This window comes from Delphinapterus leucas, chromosome 2, assembly GCF_059928025.1.
Source record: "Delphinapterus leucas isolate spDelLeu-1000000601 "Yukka" chromosome 2, BTC_Dleu_Yukka2, whole genome shotgun sequence".
Taxonomy (NCBI): Eukaryota; Metazoa; Chordata; class Mammalia; order Artiodactyla; family Monodontidae; genus Delphinapterus; species Delphinapterus leucas.
Window position 1 is genome coordinate 177,634,519 of NC_143130.1, and position 8,458 is coordinate 177,642,976.

Consider the following 8,458-nt stretch of genomic DNA (forward strand, 5'->3'; position numbering starts at 1 on the left):
GCTTTCCCCCTTACTTGCTGGCCTGGCAAGCTCTTCTCATCCCCACGAGTCATCCCCGGCTGCTTCCCAGCCCCGCCCCCGGCCCCTACCCAGAGGGCGTGGACAAGAGCATCCCCCCACCCGCCCCCGGCTCCCCAGGCAGGTTCCTGCCTCCCCAGCACGTCCCTAGGGGTCCCTGCACTCTTCCGTGTAACCTATTCACGTTTGCCCCACACCCCTTTCTGAGGCTGAGCTGACCAGTGGAGATCTGTCACCCCCAGATCCACCCACAGAACTGCCACCCATGACAGGTGACACGCTCTGCCCCAGGACAGGGCTGCCTGGCTCAGAGCCACCTCCCCTCCCATCGAAGCCACTGCTGGGCCTGGGCCACGGAGGTACTTACCCATGACCAGTAGTGGCAAGAACCTCCTCGCCTGCCATCTTCAGCAAGTCAAAGAGCCCTGGAACCACAGCCTGAGCGGTGTACCCCAGAATCACCACTAAGTCTAGGGGGACACAGGAGGGAAGAATCATAGAACTGGCGGGAGGGGGGTTTGGTGGTGGTTACAGAGCCCTGGATATCCTGCCACCTATGGCGCTGTGATCTTCTGAGAGCCTCATCTGTAAAGTGGGCTGCTAGAGCCAATGGAATGGGGCTGTGGACATAGTCTCCTCCCCAGGTCCTGCACACAGTAGGTGCTCAATGAAGGCACAACGACCTGTCACATGCTGCAGGTGGCATTGCACCCAGCTCCATCCTCAAGCACGACTGTCTGAAGCTCACTGTCCCGTTGCAGGCTCTGTGGTTTGGAGACGTGCCCTCAGCTTTCACCAGGAGTGGTTACAAGGAGCACTTTTATGAGACTTGTCATGGCATTTGCTGTCCAGATGTTCTTGGGGACATTATCCATTTTTCATTTCTGGGCCACCTAGATGGAGCCTCATGGGAAAAGCATCTTTCAGAGCCAAGTCTGGAAAAGTCTGTATGCTTTCCAGAGCACTGAATGACCACCACGTTTGATGGAGCATTTTCCTAACACAGGCATATACAGAGGCACCGCTCTGGCCAGCCCTTGGGACAGTCACCTCCAGGCTGATGGACTGGTCTTGTCCACCTTCCCCAGGGGTCTCACACAATGGGGAGAAAGGAGGGAAGGCTTTTCCTAAGGGATAGTGAAGACAATCGAACTGATCCTATTTCCCTTTTCACTTTGGCTGCCAGGAACCTCAGAGCCAAATTGAAGACTCCAACCAAAGCCTCTGTGCGAGACCTACTGGCCTGCATATTTATGTTCCACTTTTCTCATTGTAGTTCAATTCCTACTGTCATTTATATTTCCTCTAACCTGGAAACTTCTGTGTGTTTGCATTTCACTCATTTTTGCTATATCTTGCTTGGAGGCTGATGCCATCCTTCAAGTAAGGCAGGGTTTTGTTTTTGTTTTTTAAACATCTTTATTGGAGTATAATTGCTTTACAATGCTGTGTCAGTTTCTGCTTTATAACAAAGTGAATCAGCTATACATATACATATATCCCCATATCTCCTCCCTCTTGCATCTCCCTCCCACCCTCCCTATCCCACCCCTCTAGGTGGTCACAAAGCACCGAGCTGATCTCCCTGTGCTATGCGGCTGCTTCCCACTAGCTATCTATTTTACGTTTGGTAGTGTGTATATGCCCATGCCACTCTCTCACTTCGTCCCAGCTTACCCTTCCCCTAGGTTCTTTGTAACCTTTTTTTTTTTTTTTAAGATTCCATATATATGTGTTAACATACGGTATTTGCTTTTCTCTTTCTGACTTACTTCACTCTGTATGACAGACTAAGGCAGGGTTTGAAGAATGTACAGACCCAACCACTGCCCCCAAATCCCACATGGCCCCCCAGTCCCAGGAGCAGACCCTCCACTTCCCCCTCCTTCTCTTCTCCTAAGGTCACGTCCATTCAGAACCTGCAATGGACGCTGTCTTTGGAGGGAGGACGCATGGACCCACACTCCAGAAGGAATTTTTGACTCACTGAACTTGGAGCCTAACGGGATGCCTGGCCCCAGGCCTTCATTCTGGGTGACAAAGAAGCCAAGAGAGGGTGGGTGGCAGGTCTTAGGTCACACAGCATGATGGTGGCTCTTCCGGCGTTCACCCACACAGGGTGTGCACCAGCTCGCCCACCACCAGCTTCCAACAAGGCAACGGTCTCCTGAATGGAAATCCTACATAAACATGAGGCTCATTTATTATGATAACTGAGTGTCAGTTGCCTTGGCTAGAGGCTTTGGGACCAGAATGAAAACTGTAGACAGGGGGATGTTTCTGCCTGTCAAACCTTTCAGCAGCCACCCTGAAAGCAGCCACCAGTCCTCACCGTGGGGTCGGTAAACATCGTTGCCAGGGCCACCATGGAGCGGAAATGGCCAAGTCCACAGAAGCAAGGCTTGGTTTGTGAGAAGGAAAGGAAAAGAAACTTTCAGAACAATACCTGTTTGAGCTCTTCAGCCCACTTCCCTTGCTTATTTCCGGCAACCTGGAATGCTTCGTGACATTCTCCAGCGGGCAACTGCAGTGCACGTATGCATGCCTGCTCCCACGGGCAGGTGCTGGCACACACACCCGTGCGCGGGCACATGCATACACACACGTGCTCACACAAAGCACACTCGTGTGCACACACACGCACGCATAAAGCACATGCCCGTGCTCATACGCATACATGTGCCTGTGCTCACACGTGTGCACCCGTGGTCACGCACGCGCACACACGCCTGCACGCGCAGAGCACGAGAGCGCTGTCTAATGGGAGGCCAGTCCCTCCCCGAGCCATCACCGGTGATTAATGTAGATGCGGTAATGGCTCCGGGGGCTGCTCTAATCCCGTGTTGAGCAGCATTCTCAGCCCCAGTAGCCGGAGCGTGGGAAAAGCTGCGCCTCACTGTCAAAAAATACTGGCAGCTGGAGAGCAGAGCTTGCAAAGCCCAAGAGAACCGCGGCGCTTTTCGGAGCTGCGGCAAAATGATAGCCGCAACGCGCCCCTGTCCTCAAGGGCTCCCTGAAAACCCGCCCCCCCAAGGGGATCTGAGGTCCCTGGAGCCCACACAGACCTCCCTCGCCCCTCCCCACCCAAACAGCTCCTTTCAGTGCCCTCTGGCTCCTGCCCTGAGGTGGCGGACTGCTGGCAAAGTGTGCCTGGTGGGCATTTCCTGGGGGTGGGGGGTGGCCCCTCGCCCACCCCCTCCCTGTGTCAAGCCGCGGGGCGCCCCTCCTCTCTGAGCCCACCCAGAACTGGGACTGAATCTTGGTGAAAAAGATCGATGGCAAAGGATCAGAGCCCCGGGGAGGTTCCTGCCAGGCGGAGGCCTGGGAAAATTGAAAACATCACATCAAGAGTGTCTCGGGATGGAGGAGCTCAGAGTGGCATCTTGAAAGAAAACGTCAGTCTGGGTTACCGCATTAATAATTCAGGGCGCGGGGGATGGGGGGAAGAGGAGACCGCTTAGCCTGATAGCAGTAGGGGTCCCCCGGGACCTTGCTGCCCCCTTCCTGGGCTGTGCTATGGAAAGGGGCCAGCAGATTTGAATGCCCACCCTGTGCTACGTGCTTTACACAAACTGATCTTCACAGCAGCCCCAGGGCCGGGTGGGTGGTGCTAACTGGTCCCCACGTACAGAAGAGGAGGGGCTGGGCCTGAGGCCCTGCGGCTCCCCATGGCCACCCCGTGGGGGGACCAGAATGGGGCCTGACCTCCTCCACTCACCCCCTGGGGCCCCGATCCACCAGGCATACTTCTGTGAGTGGAAGCTGTAACTACACTTGTCTGAACTCAGAGCTGAACAAGGTATGGGAGCAGGGTATGGGATTGGGGTGGCAGTGAGGTCGTAGCGGGAGCAGAGAATCCCGGAGAGGGTGGGCTCAGCCTTGCAGAGAACGATGTGGTGGAGGTCTGAGCCGTGAGAGGGCAGAGGGTGCCCAGGACCCAGAGGATGCAGTCTGGCTGGACAAGGGGCTTCCCGGAAAGGCGGGGCTTGGCGGTGGGCCCTGACAAGGGGCTGGACCCCATCAAGCAGTAGGGCCTGTCCCAGGACGCCCAGCTGGGCCGCCCAGAAGGGGAGAAACAAACGGAAAAGTCACAGTCCCTGTATTCCCAGGGGGGTATTTGGTGCTTCTGCAACCCACCCAGGCCTGTGTGTGTGCAAAGTGTGTGTGGTGGGGTGTGCGTGTGCACTCTGTGTGTGTGATTGTCTATGGGGAGGAGCTGTGATCATGGATATTAGGGAAGTTCCCAGCCCCAGGCAGAGCCCTGGCCCCAAGCCCTCTGGGGCAGGACAGCCGGGTTCCTGGGCTGACCACCGAGGGGGTCCTCTCGCCTGCCCAGGCTGTCTCCCTTCTGGACAGGGCTGGCCGGCCAGCACCTCCGGGTGGATCCCTGCCAGGTGTCCTGGCTCACACTGCCCCCCAGTGGCCATCCTGTGTGCCCAAGGGCCTGGGGCCGGAGCGGACAGAGAGCTGGCAGACAAGGTCCCAGAGTGACCAAGGCTACAGTCCATATGGGGGTCTGTAGCCTTGGTCACTCGGGTAGGGGGTCCAGGCCCTACGGTCCCTCTAAAAAAATGGCAGATATTCTGGCCTGAGACCTCCGGACCCACCAAGATGGTACCCGACACCTCCCACCAACCTCGGAGAGTGAAGAACCAGCCCGCTTCAACTGCCGGTACTGCCAGAGGATGGGCCAGCCCTGCGGTCCACCAGCATCTCATGGAGGCCTCTGCTCCGTCACATCCCTGCTTCAGACCTCGGCTGCCGCATCTGGATTGGCACGGCCTGGGGGTCCTCGCAACTCAGACATCTTGTGAACTTAGGACTGCAGATCTGCTGGTCAGGGTCTGGGAGCTTCTGGGGGTTGTAACCCTCAGACCCCCCCCTTGGAGAGGACCCTTGAGGCCCCTCCAGGGTTGGACCGTGCGTCCACTCCCAGAGCTTCAGTGGGAAGGGATCAGAGCCAGCCCACTCAAGGCTTTCATTTGGAGGAGACCTGAAAGGAAGAGGAGGCCCTCTGGGCCAGTGGGGATGCAGAGGGCAGGGGGCTGGGCCCAGGGCCCCCAGCTCAGCACATTTTCAAGACTTGCTATTTCAGGAAAGAGAGTGCCCAGCAGAGAAAAGCACTTGTGAGTGAGAGGCAAAGTGGTCCTTTCACGGCCAAGGTGACAGAGGGGGCGGCCAGCAGGCAGGGGGGCAGGGGGCGGGGGAGGCTATTCTCCCACCACAAAAGTTCCCCCAAATGGCCAGGGTCATGGTCAGAACTTGGCCTTTCTTGCAGTGTTGCCAGATAAAATACAAGAGTTACATGTGAGTCTCTGAGAAACATGCAATGTTTGGAACATATATATACCAAGATGTTATTTGTTGTTCATTGGCAATTCAAGGATAACTGGCTGTCTGTAGTTTTATTTGCTGATCTGGCAACAGCAGCACAGTCTCTCCCCCGGGCTGGCGGTGACTTCTCTCTCTCCCCGGCACAGAGAGGGCAATAGGGGCTAAGGGTCCGTCCTTCTCAGAATCCCCATCTAGGACTGGCTGAGCCATGGGCAGGTGGAGCCCACCATCCAGGGCCCCGTGGATGCCCACATCCCTGGGGTCATGAACACAAAAGACCGAGTTTAAGGGCCAGTCCCATCTGTATCCTTATCAGCCATGCTCTCGGTGCATGTCGACTGGATTGGTCTCCAGGCACCTCTACGGAGGTTTCAGTAGAAACACTCACTTTCTTCTCACCAAGGGGCCGACAAGGACCTCCAACCACGTGGCAGAAGGAATGTTGTGGAATGTTCCTGGCCCCCCTTCCCCCCCCGCCCTATGGCCGGTCTTGGACCTTATCTTCTGCACCGTGTCCCCGAAGACCCCAGAGTTAATCACACAGCCGCTGGTCTGAGCTCAGGACCACAGGGTATAGACAGGCTTCTTGTAGCTAATTTGGAGGGTTCTGTGCTTGGCACTGGGTTCCTGGGAGGGGTCTGAGGCCCAGGGCCTAAACTGTGTAGACACCGATGCCGCAGGTGTCTGGGTGCAGCCTTTGATGCCCCTCTCTTTCCCACCTGCCCTGCTGCCCCCTCCCAGGACTGCGGGGCCCCGTGACCACTCCTGACACCCCCTCCTCCTGTGTGCCCCAGCTGTGCCCACTGGCAGGGAACATCCAGTCTCACGGAGCAGCGTCCAGGTGAGGGGACCCCACCTCGGGCAGGCTGCCGAGGGCCAGACCCAGATCTACACCATGAGGGCAAACCGGGTTGGGCCACGGAGAGCAGGGGCTTCTGGGCTGAGGGGAGAACAGACTGGGGATCTGAGAGTTCCTTCCGGTGGGAGATGGAGCCCGAAGGTTGGGGTGAGACGGGCAGGGGAAGCCCAGGGGCCGGCACGCTTTTTCTGCGATGGGCCAGATGATAAATATTTTAGGTGCCGAGGGCCATATGGTCCCTGTTGCACCTATACAACTCTGCCACGGACCAGAGTCACCGTGTCTGGACGGGCATAGCTGTGTGCCCAAGGAAACCTCACTCCCCAAACTAGAGGGCGGGTCAATGTGGTCCGTAGGCCACGGTTTGCCAACCCGCCTGGTCTAGACTCAAGGAGACAGGAGGGAGCCATGGGCCTGGGGCCAGGGAGCGGGGAGCGGAGTGAGGATGGGTCAGCTCGGTGACCCCTGCTTCCAGCACCGCACGAGGCTGGGCATCGCAGAGCCAGTGGGGGAAAACGCGGTGGCCTGTTCCCATGCCCCCTTCCTGTCCAGAATGGAGGAGGAGTGAGTGAGGGGGCACAGGGACGCCAGATGGAGTGCATCCCAGCAAAGGAGCTCCCAGGGGGTGGCCCCAGACCCCCAGAGGAAATCAAGAGAGGAAGTGAGGCGAGAAGGCTGTGGGTCTGGAAACGGGGAAGGAAGGAGATTCTTGGCCCCAAGGCCAAGTTTTCTGGGCCACAGAGGAAAGGTCGAGGACATCCTCTAGCCTGACTTGGGAACAGGCCACCCTGGGGACCAGGCTCTAGAGCTGAGGGTGGCTGCCATTCTCACTCCTCGAGGCGGGTCCAGGGTCCGCAGGCAGGTGAGAGGGCCTGGAGGACGCAGCCTGCCCTCCGGCATCGACCCCTGATCTCCTGAGTGCACTGGCACCCCCTGGCGGGGTGCAACTTCTGGACCCCTGGACTCCCACCTGGTGTATCCAGAGGAGGCACTTAGTCTTAACTTCCAGCCTCCCCCCAGTTTCTGGGGCAGAGACGAGGTACCTTTTTGGTAAATTTGGCCGATTTCCTGAGCTCGGAGCGCTGGCTGCCCCTGTCTGACTCAGCGCCTCCAGGGCCTCTGATAGAACCAAGGGCTGGAATGCCTGTCCAGCCCCCTGCTTCCAGGAGGTTCTCAGACCCTGGACACTGTCCTCCATCCCTAGAGCCCTGAAGTGGTGCCCATCCTCCACAGGACAAAGGCCAAGCTCCCTGCGTGGCCCTCCAGGGCTCCAGCACTGTCCTACTGACCAGGCCCCCTCATGGCACCCTTACTCCTCACACAGACCCCAGGAGGTTCTCCAGGCCCCTCGCCCTGTTTCTAAGAGTGTCCGTGACCTGGGTCTGAGCTGAGGTCCACCACCTCACAAAAGGAAGCCCTCTCCATCTCTAAGTAGCACTGCAAGGCAATGGGACAGTGGGGACCAGCGGAAGTCACTCAATGCCAAGTACACGGTGGTTCCCCAAGGGGGCGGAGAAGCCAGGTCAACCACCAGCACCGGCAGAGCTCCGGGCACTGGCCGCGATAGTATTATCATCCCAGGCTGTAAAGTTTCTTTTCCCCAGCCTTCCGTGAGCTTTCAGGAGCCGGGGCTGTGTCCCCCTCGTGCCCATGTTCCTTAGGGAGGCCAGCCTCCAGTACTTAACAGATGCACAGTCAACGGTCAATGAATTTGGGGATAAACGAAGAGTATCTACTCTTTGCTATATTCTGAAATGTGATGATCAAATATAAAGTTTCAAATAATCTAAGCCAAAGTGGATGCAGTGTCTTTTCTCAACAGTGATTCTCAAGGAACGATTTTCATAATTATTCAGGAGGTTTACGTCTGCTCACCACTCAACAAGTGATGTTTGACATTTTCACTGATGTTTTCACTGTTCCACGTGGACTCCTCGCGGCTCAGCACCCACGACTCCTGGCAAGGAAGCAGCTTGCAAGAAGCACTTGATGAATGAATGAATGAAGAAATCAACAAAGGTCGCTCGTCACAGGCTACCCTGGAGCAGTCTGCCGGTCAGTGTTTCTCTTTCCTTAGACTGTGAGCTCCTGGAGGGCAGGAAAGATTTCTCATGTATCTTTTATCCCCAGGAGCTCTCAGGATGCTCAACACATATTTGTTGAATGGAGACACACCTGTAGAAATAAGGGCATCACACTCCCATTCTATGAACTAGACCACCAAGATCCCAAATGACACCTACAAAG